The 14,623-nt window shown below is 33.6% G+C and overlaps 1 protein-coding gene across 2 annotated transcripts in view; it reads right to left on the reverse strand.

Moving 5' to 3' along the window:
• LOC134679039 (frequenin-2) overlaps positions 1–14,623 on the reverse strand; it is a 181,517-nt gene that overhangs the window by 36,974 nt on the left and 129,920 nt on the right. The window lies entirely within an intron of this gene.

Below are 14,623 nucleotides of genomic sequence, written 5' to 3' on the forward strand. Positions count from 1 at the left end.
CGAAGTTAATATTGGTGCAGGCTTACTGGATTTACAATATACACATATTTCATCTGATCGGTCCAGTAGCGCCCTCATTAGGAATGTGTTTTCTAATAAACTAATTAATTTCTGTATAAATAAGTATTCCACTTAAATTCATTCAGAAATTAATTGGTTTATTAGGAAACACAATTCCCCTAATAGGGGCACCACTGGACGATCGATCCAGTCTTAAAATTACATATCAAAAATTCAGCAGCTAAAACCGAATAGGGTGCATTAGGGTAAGATGGAATGTTTCTTTGCCGAGTTGAGCAGTGACAATTTTGCCCGTAGCACACGACTTCGGACTTTATGTGGGGAGGGATGACTACCGTGCTACGAGGCACAACTAAAAAATGGTAGTTTGGACAATGTTGCCAGCACTAAAAAATGTAACTCGCGATTCGGAATAACGGACCTGTTTTCAGCTTGCCCTAACGCACCTTCAACAATTTTTAAACTACGATCAATACGAAACGAGGTAGTCAATCAAAACCGCGTAATAAACTGGTCCAAGTCAAAACCATCAGTCATGGTGCTAACCTACGTCATACTCGTCAGTAATATTGATACCGGCCATAAATATGTATGTGAGCCCACATAGATTATTTCAAGATCAAGTTTATACGTGATTTACGTTGAGACTCGGACGTTTGGTAATTTCACCTTTGATAAAAATAACATATACTCGTACTAATAATATGATTGTTAAAATGTGAGTTTTATCTGTATGGCCTTAAATTAAATTTAAACTACTTGACTTGAAGTATACCTACCTACTTAAGTGATCAACTAGATGTAGAAATATCATCTGAAGAAGTTTTCTGTCCCAGTAGGTATTTTTCAGTTCATGGGTAGCGGAATTAACACGCTTTTAATTCGTCCTATAAACCTACATTTAACTTACTGTAGATGTTTTGTTGAGAAACAGAATCTCATCACTTATCGACCCAGCTCGAGCTCGGCCAAACACGAGACAGGAATTCCGGATGATTGCATGTCGGCGGCTAAATAAAATAACATGTTTGTAGACGGCTCTAATACTACTTTATGTATATTATTTAGATGAAACCGAAGGTGGATGAGCTGTCTACAGACAAGATGGCTAAGTCTGCAATGTGGATCTGAAGGCATGCTATTTTATTATTTATTTATTTCCTTCTCGAACATATCAAAAACCGTATTATACTTAGGTAGTTACAACAGTGTTAATGAAGCTTATATTATAGTAGATCAATAAATCGCAATATACATTAAAATGCTTATATCTAATTACATTCCAGAACTATGATTATTGTAAGCATTAAAAAAATAAATGACAATGATTGTACAATATGCAGGGTAAACTACCCTTTTGTTGAATCATTCAATCTAGGTGCCAATAGGTGGTACTATTCAGTGACTTACTGGGTAATTTACTTAAACTTTCGCGAACATAACAGTCGCACACTTTTAGCAACACCGTCAATTTTATTTTGTCAAAAAAAAAATAGTAATACGCAACAACCTGCATTATTACTTGATCGATTGACGCGAGTAAGATATGTAGAGTTAACCAATAGGATAAGTGCGGTCATTTGGTCTGAGAGTGAAAGTAGAGTTGCCGCATACTGTCAGTTTTTGGTCCGGAACGACGTGCAGCATCAGGTTAATGACGACTTCTGTTTGGTTTAGATTATCTGCCTGATAAATGGCCACGCTATTTTTAAAAGCTGTTATCGAATTGAAGTGAGCGTATACCTACTGTTGCGCGGCTCCGAGTATGCGACCAAAACTACGAGTACACAATATTTGATCAACATATTAAAATCTTATTCTTATTTGTATTAAGGACCTACAAATAAATATTGTAAGTCAACAATATAATTCTTACGCTTTATAATTGTTGTAAGTAATAATAAAAGATCCATTCCCATATGGCGTGCTTTAAATAGCACCATATTTTTATTATATTAAATGCTGCGTCCTTGATTGTGTCAACTATGAAACAATATTATAAGCTAATATAAACAATTGGGTTCTTTCCTCTACTTAAAATAAATTAAATCACACTATGCACGAAATAAAGCACCAGATAATTATTAGAAAAACATAGATCAGTTATTTGTATACACAATTTCTATTTAATAAATCGGATAGAAATATAAAAAGTAGGCGAGATGACTATGATGTCACTATACACATTTTCATATTAATTCCATATATATATATATATATATATTTTTATCATTTCAAATATTTTATTTATTTTCATTTTATTTTAGTAGGTTTATTCATACTCAAATTAATTATTCCATATTGGCAAATCGTTTTAAAAGTTCTAAATAGAAGCTAATTTGACTAGTAGGAAAGTACCCAATTATATTCCTATGTGAATACGGACGACAAATCGATTATGTACATTATGTAGAACTAAATTTACAAGTGGTGCATCAATAATGGCTTACTATTAAATATCTTTTTGTCCTTCCTTCTTAATATTTACGTAAGCAAGTCTACGTAATTGAGGCGACAAGCATACTAGTTTACTTATGATACAGTCAGCATTGACAGTAGTGGATGAGAATACACACACATCTATGTACACAAAGTATTTACCATTTTCTAACAGCTTTTCAAAAGAGATGGAGATACCGATGCCTCTATAATTATGTAGAACAATTAGACTGTACTGCGACTAAACCGAACTGCGTTCCAAAACCGGCATTCTGGATGTGGGCATGCTAAAGTGGGACTGGGCAGGGCGCGTCTTCCGAATGCACCCGGAGCGCTGGACCAAACTAGCTACCGACTAGGTCCTACAGGATGGATCTCGGGGCAAAGGAAGACCAAAACGAACATGGCGGGACGACCAAATGGTGGGAAGGCTTTTACCCAGTAGTGGGATACTCCTATAGGCTAATAAAAATTTAAAATGATTATTACTGTGGCACATACTTTTTGGACAACGCTCACTAGTTTTGGTTTCGCTAGTGTTGGTGCTGGCTGTACCACCAAGCTGGTTTTAAACGAGTCTTCGTGGAGAAGAGCAAAATGTATTAAATTCGGCATCAAAGTTTGTTTGATATTGAATCAATGTATATACGCTAGTGGTTTAATTTTGGAATTATTTGATATTAGCTTGTGATGTGTGTCAACACTGTACCATTATTTCGTAAATGATTATCTACATAAGTATATTGATAATTTTTGTAGTATTCATAGTTATGTGAAGTATTATATAATTCTACATAATGTATTAAGTTAACAATAAGAACATCTACTTACATGTTGAGTAATAGCTAGACATAGTTTGGTTAAATTATAATGCATATCACGAATGTGATGTCTCGATGTTCAGTCGTCGGCTTGGCGAGTAGCAACACGTGCGACACACGGAAATTGCTCTTATTATCGATTGTGTTTGTACTGTTCATTTGTGCTTACGTACTTATACGGTTTAATGCAATAGGAGTTAAATTTGATTTGATTGGTTATTGTTAGCTAATATGTACAATCTCGGCTTGTATTGCAATATAAGGTCAGGTCGGTTATCGGCGTATCAATCTTTTTTAACATGCAAAACAACTGAGTTGAAATAAATATCCATCACCAACAACATAAATGTGGTTTCTATATAGGAGTAATACCTATTACTTATTTAAAGAGTTTCTAATTTAATAAATAAATAAATATTGGGGACATCTTACACAGATCGACCTAGCCCCAAACTAAGCATAGCTTGTAGGTACTAGGGTACTAGGCAACGATATAAACATCTTAAAATAATTTAAAATACTTTTTTATAGTAGTACCGTAAAATCAGAAGACTTTAATTCACAACTTACAACTATGGTCCAAAAAGCCCAAATATACTTAAAAATTACAACTACAAATTAGAACTAGAAATTGAAACTAAGAATATAATAACTAAAAATTTACAAAATAAATGTAACGTGAACAAATCATCAAATCAAATCAAGGCTCGTTAAGAATCAACGTTAAAAACGGGACACTAGTTGTACTTAAGGACTATAGTTACCTGATTTTACGGTACCTAAGGTGATATGCACCTATTAAATATGATTATTGTTTATTCATACGATAAGCGATAAAAACCCAACACCATCAAAAGAAAACAAATTGTTGGTCATTGAGAGCCCCTTAATCTGAACATTGAGTCAGCCTCCCTTTGGATCTAAGTCTGAGCAGAACATTACCGCTAAGCTATGTTGGAAGTTAGAGAAAAAATAAGTACGTATGAGTTTTAGTTTTATAAAATGTAAATAAAAAAAAAGTACTTAAATAATTAAATACAAAAAGTAATTTGCTGCTTTTATATGTACAACTTAAATTTTCATCTACATGAAGATTCATAACCGTCTTACTTACGGCTTGTGCAAGCAAGCGAAACACAAAATTAATAATGCAGAAAGACAGGTACCTACTTTCAGGGCATGTCCCTAAACAAGCCTGAAAACATTTTATTGGCTGTTTTACGGCTCTGGCAACTGAACAACATACATATAAAGAACGAACTACTGGAAGTGAAAACAACTGTAGGTAAATAAATAAATATTTCGGGACATTTTTACACACATTGACGAAGCTTCTCGGTAAGCTCAAGAAGGCTTGTGTTGAGGGTACTCAGACAACGATATATATATAATATATATAAATACTCAAATACATAAAAACTACCTTGACTCAGGAACAAATATATGTGTCATCACACAAATAAAGGCCCTTACCGGGATTCGAACCCGGGACCATCCGCTTCATAGGCAGGGTCACTACCCACTAGGCCAGACTGGTTGTCAAACGTCGTAGGTAGTTATTAGGTACCTTAAATTGTGTAATAACCAACGTAGCATACTTGTAAGTATCATAGTTAATAATGTAGGTACTATAATTTTTCTTCATTGTTTAAAATTTCAGCAGAATGTCGTATTTTTAAGTCATTGTCAAAAAAATAATTATACTAAGTGCACTAGTTTCAGACTGAGACTAATGGAATTTATTCTTCCCGTTTCTTCCCCACAATTAAATTGTTTGTAATTTAATTACATGTAATAAAATTTTCTGTGTAATTGGAATTGCAATTACATTAATTAGTAATTAAATTACTCAATTTTCATTTACCTTTTTAATAATATGCAAATATTAACAATTTTACTTGGAGTAATTATAAAGAAAAACTTTTATGAATTCCATTATACGCTGGATAACGCTATAACATATCTTTTATCCCGGGAATCATACCTTTACAGGATACTATGTGACAAACCACGTCGAATATGGCGTTCGGCGCTTACGTCGCGTAGCACCGCATTAGTATTGGGGCGCCGCTAATAATGACGTAAGCGCCGACCTCAGGAGCCTTTCGAACTGGACTATAACAAATGGTGTGCAAATACTTAAAAATAGAGAGAAGGGGTGAAAAATTATCAACTCATTTGTATCAATGAAATAGTGTACTATGTATAATTATAATAATAATTCAGCCTGTATACGTCCCACTGTTGGGCACAGGCCTCCTCTCGAGCGCGAGAGGGCTTGGGCTATAGTCCCCACGCTAGCCCAATGCGGATTGGAGACTTCACATACACCTATGAATTTCATCGCAGATGTATGCAGGTTTCCTCACGATAGTCACGATGTTTTCCTTCCCGAAAAGTGACTGGTAAATATCAAATGATATTTCGTACATAAGTTCCCAAAAACTCATTGGTAAGAGCCGGGGTTTGAACCCGCGACCTCCGGATTGCAAGTCGCACGCTCTTACCGCTAGGCCACCAGCGCTCTACTACTATGAAATAACATTAATGCTTGGATTTACCATTACATTATTTCCCTTTGTACAAAATCTTGCAACAATACTCCTTTGCATTCTTTGTAAAATAAAAAGTTAACATTGACAATGATTCTGATTTTGGAAATAAAGATGATCAAAAACTTGCATTCTACAAAAGTAATTGTAATTGAAAAAAGTAATTAATTTAATTATTTTTTTGAAAATGTAATTAAACATTTAATTATTAATTACATTTTGTTATTGTAATAAGTAATAAAAATTTTAATTAATTTCCACATGTAATGGAAATTATTTGTTGGAATTACATTTTGTAATTGCAAGTGTTAATTAGTAATTCAATTACTTTTTGTCCAACACTGACATGTGCTTAGTGAAATTCATTTAAGCAACACAAAAATTACTAGAAACAGTACAGTGCTCTAACTAGGTATTGTCAGGTTAAATTAGAGGTAATTTTAGACACTTAAAGGATGCCTCACGTTAGACCGGGCCGTGTCCGGGCCGGAGCTTCCGGTGCATTGTTTTCTATGGAAAGCATCACGTGATCACCTGTCATGTCCAGACCTCGGACAGAGTGAGCCATTTTTACGTCATTAATGTCAAGTGTAGATGTTAATATAGATATGCCTCAAGATGAAATATTAAAAAGAATTCATGAATAATAATTAAACAAAAATGACAGTGCATTATGTACAAAACGAGTAAGTATTATTTATTTATTCAAATTTTTCTTTGTTATTGGTTATTGTAATAAAGAACTATAATTTTTTCTAGATTTTCAATTTTCAACGCACTTCTTCTTGAGTTTAATATCCACTTATAGATGGAAAAAGACCTTTCTACTTCCACTGAAGTGAGCGGAGTGAAGTTGTACATTAAAATACCGTCCACATCTGTTCCTTCCGAAATTTTTTCAGCATAGTCCCTAAACAGATCTAAGTCTGGGTTTCTAGCTATGACGTCTTCTAATTTCTGACTGACAGAAGCAGACGAAGACCAGCTTATAACAGCTCTCACTTGGTCCAACGTTAAAAATGTATCTACGACGGATATTTTAGATTCCTGTAATTTTTTTAAGGCATATTCAATTATATGGAAATTCTCAACAATATATTTTAGATTATTTCGTAAATTTTCAGTTTGTATAATTCTTTTCGCCACTCTTATCGACATTGCGTCTGACGATCTCAATGCCCATAGGACTACTTTTATTTCGTCAAAATATTTTTCGTAATATGCTGCTGCCGCTAGCCAAGTTCCCCATCTCGTAATCACTGGTTTTGGAGGCAGGGGCATATTAGGATATTTATCCTTTAATATGCGGATTCTATTAGGAGCCTTTAAAAATACTTTTTTAACGTTTGAAATGAGCAAATCCACATCTGGATACAGGGAACGTATTTTTTCGGCTACGCGGTTTAGCCCATGTGCCAAACATGTAACGTGTTTCAAATTAGGCAGATAAGTTTTCAAAATTCGGCCAGCCAGCAACATGTATGCAACACCATCAGTACTTAGCACCAGAACATTTCCAATTTTGTAGTCATAAGATTCGCCCCACATATTTTTCAGAGTGTCCATCACGAATACAGATATTGTTTGACCATTAACTTTTGATAATATTTTGCAGGCTATTAAATATGGTCTGTTAAATGAATTCAATGGCTTCACTAAAAAATGCACTATATATCTCCCTAAAGAGTCGGTTGATTCATCAAGAGAAATCCATATTTTTTCATTCGAAAGATTATCGTGTATTGAACTGATTTGCTTCTGATACAATTTATCCAAATAAACTTTCCTCAGCCATGATTCACTCGGGAGTGTAGGTTGGTTTGCACACTGGCAGCATAAATACTTAGAAAAAAACTGTTTGAAAGCCGGGTTCTTCATTTGTGACCATGGTATGTTACACAAAATGAGGAATCGAATTAAATTGAGATTGAAATCCTCATCAAACTTTCGATAATTGCCATTGTGCATTGGTCCCTTGATGTGTCTTTGCACATTACTTTTTTTAGTTGTCACTTTGGTTTTACATTTTGCACAAAAAATACTTTTATTACCGTCATATGTCATGTCAGGTTCATTTTCAATCCACTTAAGAACTGTTTTTGCTTTATATTTCGGCATACTCAAATTCGGAATAATCTCTCTTCTTAATTATTTATTTTTTATTAGCAAACTCAAATTGCTCACAAATTAGAATGACATTAATGACTTTGTCATGATATTTCAATGTTAAATATGGCATCGTTAAATAGAGTTATTGTCTATCTAAAGAGGTATGATATCATATCAGTTATATTACTTTCATATGGATATATGTAATAATATGCTTATCATTTAAAGAGGCTTGCTATACAATTAATTTGTTTTGCTAGTTATGTAAAGATCTAAATAGAATAATTTAATTCGTTATTCAATTACATCACATCTGCCATTGAATGACTACGTAGGTATGTCCATATTATGCAAACTCTTAAAACAGCTCACCCTGTCCGAGGTCTGGTCATGTCATAGAAAAGTAAGCTCCGGAAGCTCCAGCCCGGACACGGCACGATCTAACGTGAGTCATCCTTAACCCTTATCTTGGCAAGGCTCAAAATATCTTAAATATAAACATTTTTTTAGTTTTTTGTCACCTATTGAGCATACTAGACTATTAAAAAATAAGAAAAAAAATCCAGGATTTTCCAGTTCCGGAAAATCATATGTATCATATTTGATACAGTGCCAATAACTCGACAAAATAGTTACCTACTTTTTAGAAGAAAAATGAAGATTTTAATAAAAATAAAACATGTAATGCATCAGAAATTAGCATTTACTGCTAATTAAACGCAATCTAAAGCATCAGATGACTATTAAACCTGTAAAAATAAATTTTATCTACGAATACCTGATCACATGGGCGGAAAATTAGATCCCGTAAAGTTTCAAAAAAGTCGTCAGCAAAAAGTTGAGTAAAATATGAAAAGTAAACAAATAATTAAAAGTAAAAAAAATACATTTTTTTTACTTTGGAGTTATTTTTTGCCATACACATATTTTTCCGTGCTACGGGCTACGGCGTAGCAATAATGCTACAGCGTACGAATATATATAGTTAAATAACATCTAGTACTTTAAAAAAATCAAAGTTTAATAACTAAATAATACGACAACTAATATTAAATAATTGAAGCATGTTTTGTAACCCCACAAAAATAAAAGAATTAAAAAGTCATGTAGATATATTTTGACGATAACTTGGCAATGTATTAAATGTAATACAATCATTTCGATATGTACATCTCTGAGTTCTTGGCAGTGTATCAAATATAATACATAACAGTTTCATGTAAGGTTCTGTGTATTAAATGTTTTTAAATTCGAAGGCATTGTAAATATGTATGCACTAAGGGACAGTAAAGATATCAAAATGTAGATTATGGAAAAATATATACTAACATAAGAAATAAATGCAAAATTTCCAGTACGAACCGAAATCTATTGTTTCCGCGGCGCCATGTTGATTATTACTAATTAATTTACAATGACACTCGTGTCAATTATTTTTTTCTATAAGTAAGGAGGGTAGCTCGACATATTGATGGCATAATTATTGTGTTAGGTAATAAAGTGAACCTGCTAGATTTTTTAAAGTTCCATGTATCACGGGTGTTACGATGCCAAGATAAGGGTTAAATAGGTATAGGTAAATTGTAAAAACTCGTACTTTTCTAAGTACAATAGCTCCGTAGATAATATTGTAGGTACCTACATATGGACCCACAAGTGCCTGATTAGGTGAACACCTACTTAGTGCTCACCTCTCGTGTCACGGCATCGCGTCTGTTCAACACTTACAAATCTGGGGCACGTACCTACATTCGCTTGGCAGAACTCGTACAACTTACAAGCGTAACGTAGATCATACATATCGTACCACTCGATTCCAAATTTCAATCACTTGTATTTCAAAAATTATCATTACGCCGTTTTCCACCAATTTTCGAGTGGCGAAATCGAGCGATCGAAATTCAAAAATCGCCCCGCTAAGATATTCCTAGTTGATCGCTCTGTATTATGGTAGTGTATGACGATAGCGCCGCCCTAGCGACTATGAAAGTTATTTGACCGTTGACATTAGGTATGTATCTGTCAAATATTACGAGAATGTTATTCAACGTAGTGATTTAATTCTCTTTGTGTTATTCTACGAAGATTCCTATCCATAGCTAACACACAAGAAAAACACAATCGTAAAACAAAATATGCCTACACTCGAAAACAATAAAAGAAGTAAGTAGAAAATAATATTAAGTATAGGTACACGGTAACAAATAAATTGGGCATAATATTAAAATTGTCAAATGAAGCGAAAATATTAAAATCGGCTACGGTTACATCATTGGATTTGAATTTAATTTTAAATTATTAAAACACAATTTATTTTATAAAGTTAAAGTGTTTTTTATTATATTTTTCAAATCAAATCAAATCAAAAATATTTATTTGCATAAATAAGGGTACAATAGGTGTTTTTTAAATCATGAAATCTTAGTTCTTGCCGTGTTACTAGTTAACAAATAATTAGACCGACTTATTCGTTGAAGTAGTCATCCTATGAATATACAGGGTGATTTCGGGGTCGTGGAGCAAGAGAGCCAGACATCATACAGAATCCAAAGATGAGCATAATGATGTTGTTAATTATTGTTTATCACCAATAATGATGATTATTTTCCAGATGACAAGTAGGAAAAAAACATTTTTACATACAATTTGGTGACCCTACTCAATGTGACGTCTTGTCGCTTTCCATACAGCGTATGTCAAAAGTCATAGGGTGACCATAATTACTTAGTAGGTATAACATTAACTTTACTTGAAAAATAAGAATAATTAAAGTAATTATCTTTTAATCAAATGCTACCATATGATAATGTGGATCATTTACAGAGTCAGAAAAAGTGGTTCTGGATCACGACCCAGAAATCACCCTGTATAATTTAATGTCGCATAGACAAAGATGCTCTGCCAAGAATATATGCTGCTTGCCAGTAAAATTCGTACGGGTAGGCTTAAATAATTATTCAAAAGCTATTTTGAGTGAGATAATAAAAAGCAAAAATAGCTTTATAATAGTAGGAAATAGCTACAATACACCGTAAACTGGCTGCAAGCGTGAAAGGTCAACTATATTCCGTGCATGAATTAATTTGCGTTACTATTGTTGCTGCGTATTTGATTGGCAGTCTATGATCTAAGCTCCTAATTAACTGGTATTAACTAACTCATATATGACATTACATTACACAATTAATGGACGTGAGCAAATATTACTATTGTACAATGTTCCTAATACTAATATGTACCATTATTAGAACAAAGATAACATTTTTTTAGGCTAGGTAGGTTTTCTGAACACTTCCAACCAAATAACGAAGCTAAATCTATTTATGGTATATTATTAGTAAGTACCTTTAAACGAGCGATTCTTGTTGTTTATTTATTTAATATTTCGTATATCTTGGAAACGGCTCTAAAGATTTTGATGAAATTTGCTATATGGGGGTTTTCGGGGGCGATAAATCGATCTAGCTAGGTCTTATTTCTGGGAAAACGCGCATTTATCAGTTTTTATATGTTTTCCGAGTAAAGCTCGGTCTCTCAGATATTGCTATATAATAACATTATGTACTAGTACTGACTAGAGTCTTTTACGGTAGCTTGTGCGCTCATAAGGTAGGCACATAGGTAGTTATTAGGACAATATACTTACTTCTACTCTTGCAGCTTGTTTACTGCTTACGTACAGCTTGCTGGGAATTAAACCCTAAAACGCTTTTTTTGGATCTAAGACTAACCTAATGAGTCTAATGACGTTAAAGTTATATGATGTATTGTTTTTCCGAACAAGATTTTTTACAATTTTTTTTGTTAGCCTTGTTTAGCGTCCCACTGCTGGGCAGAGGCCCCCCTCCTTTCCTCCACTCAACCCTATAATATGTCATACCTAATAAAATGTGTTGCTTTAATGAATCGTTAGCACCCTTAAATAGCCGCGTTAGGTATTCTTGTACAAATAGTACTTAGAATAGACCAATATATTTAAAATATAATCCTACTGTTAAATACAACGTAGCCTTGGCTTATTTCTCCATACATAATACAAATATGTCAGTGAACCGGGCCGAAGAAAAATTTGAATTGATTGTCTGACATCAATTTGTTGAAGCGATATTACCTACTCACACCAATTGAGTGAATTGCAATCAGCGTTAATTTTTGTAATTCGATTGTCAGTCAGCCCCTCAATCGGCCTTCAGTGAGATAATTATGAAGTTTGTGGTGCAACTCTTTGAATGCCGGTGGTATCTACTTGTATGTGTATAACCCGAGAACCACACGCTGCATGGTGCATTTCACATGCAGCTGTCACTATTCATTCACTTTTCAACCTGTTCATTTGTCTCAAATACGAACTATATAATATTTACCAACAGTTAGCTTCATTTGAATGTAGACAAAGCGCGCTAATAGGGATGACATTCATGACTATGAGTTATGACACATGTTAAATTTTATTGGCAAATGTATGAACTATCAATAAACACTAATCAATGTGTAAACAGGCCCAATGTTAAAGCAAGCCACTTACCTAGTGACCTTACCATTCGTTACATTTTATTTAAGGGGCCCCCGACCGACCGAGGGGTACCCGAGGTTTTCATCGATTTTTGACAAGTTTTGAATCGTATCTCCTTTGTTTTACCCACAGATAGAATTATAAGACAAACGGTTATCGGTTCTTCAATATTTTATATCCGGTTTTGTCCACCGGATTTTGAAAGAAATGAATACTTATTGTATGGAGGTCCAAGCGGGAGGCCTATGTTCAGCAGTGGACGTCTTATGGCTGAGATGATGATGATGATGATGATGAATACTTATTTTTTATGAAATTTTTAAACATTGTCTAAAAAACAGTTTATTCGTAGTTTGCTGTGAAGGATCTTACATGTACGAAATGTACATATATTTGTTTTCGTCTTTGACGTCTCGAAAAAAGTGTAAAGGGTTTTAATTTTAAAGTACTTACAGCTATTGTTTTACAACAGCAAAAAAATCACCGTAGACTGTTTTGTACTAACTGTACTATTTTAATCGTATTTAAAGCCCTTACTACCTTGATACTGGCGAAATAGGACTGCAGACATTTATTTTAAAAGAATGATTTCCCATTTATACATTTACATCAGCTGCCATAAAGTCAACCTCCGTGTATAACTACTGACATAATCATAATTAAAAAGATAATCAAATATTACATAGGACGTTTCGTACTGTTCAATGAGGATTACTTCAGGTGCCTTTAATTAAATACAGGCTGCTCCAAAGCAATTAATTTAATTTGTTAATTTCTTCGTAGCTACTGTGCCGATTCTTGTGATACTATAATGGTTCGGAATACCCTAATAGATATGTAGGTTTCGGCTTTGTTCGGTGGATAAAGACAACCTGAATACATTATGTACCTAAGAAAGGTATGTAGGTTTACAAATACCCAAACAATATATCTTTTACTAAATAGAGAGTATGATGAATTCCAATTAAATGATCACTTTTGCAACTAGCGATACATTCACATTGATGGTAGATACAATATATTATATTGTACACACGGAGTTACTTATATATAGCGTTCTTAGTTAAGTAATAAATGTCTTATGTACTATTTACTCTACAAGTGTCATAGTTTATTCTACAAGCGTTATAGCAGTAGCACTTCAGTAATTTCAGCGCGATCATGCAATTCCGTTTTTGAATTAGGTACTTGACCTGTTACGTGATTCAATTTTACATATATGTAGTATATGTAACTGTTTACTAATTGTATGCTTTTTTACAACTATAGGTGGGTCAAAAGCGTTCCAATAAACCGGCGTATTTTCTGTGGAAATCACAAAAGCTAAGACAAATTTAAAGAAGTAGAAGGTAACACGCCGATAAGGATAAATAAGCACGAAAATTAGGCTTTAAAGTCCCATTATCGTGTAATGTCCGCAGAAATATGCATAACCTTAACTCATATTTAAAAAAATTGACTCAGTTATATAAACCTAACCCAATTATTCAATATTCCATCTTATCACGATTATTCTAAACTTTTTTAGAATGAAATATTATTATCGACAGTCCTCCTTTCCTGCGTATTAAAGAAAATACCTAATTTAAACCCGGGAAAAGATTAGGCGCCGAAGAAAAGAATGATTGATGCAGATTAATATTAACGACTCAGAGCCGTTTCGCGAAATTCAACAAAAATATAAATTATTCTCTGTCCTAATACTGTCTAAGAAAAACTTGGTATTGGTAAATGTTATCGTAATATCTATCTATACTAATAGGCAATGATTGTACATTTTCAGCATTTTTGGTGCAGCGGAGTGGTGTTAACGGAATTGGTGTAAATAATTAGCGATAAAAGTAAAATAGTGTTAATTACGTTAATATTAACCTTAATTTACCATTTTAGTTGAAATTATCTATACCAATTCCGTGAACATCACTCTGCTGCACCAAAAATGCTGGAAAATGTGCGATCATTGCTAGAAGGCGTTACGGTAATGATGTACGTATGATATTCTGTTTAACGTCTGAGCCTTTGTCTAATCTAGTCACTACAAGATTCAAGCGAATTCTGTGTAATACATTTCACAGTTTCCACATTTCTGGGAATGTGTGCCCAAATCTCTAACCCCTACCTACTGCCTCATATTTATACCTACATACGAGTATAAATGAACAATGGAT

This window comes from Cydia fagiglandana, chromosome Z (genome assembly GCF_963556715.1).
Source record: "Cydia fagiglandana chromosome Z, ilCydFagi1.1, whole genome shotgun sequence".
Lineage (NCBI taxonomy): Eukaryota > Metazoa > Arthropoda > Insecta > Lepidoptera > Tortricidae > Cydia > Cydia fagiglandana.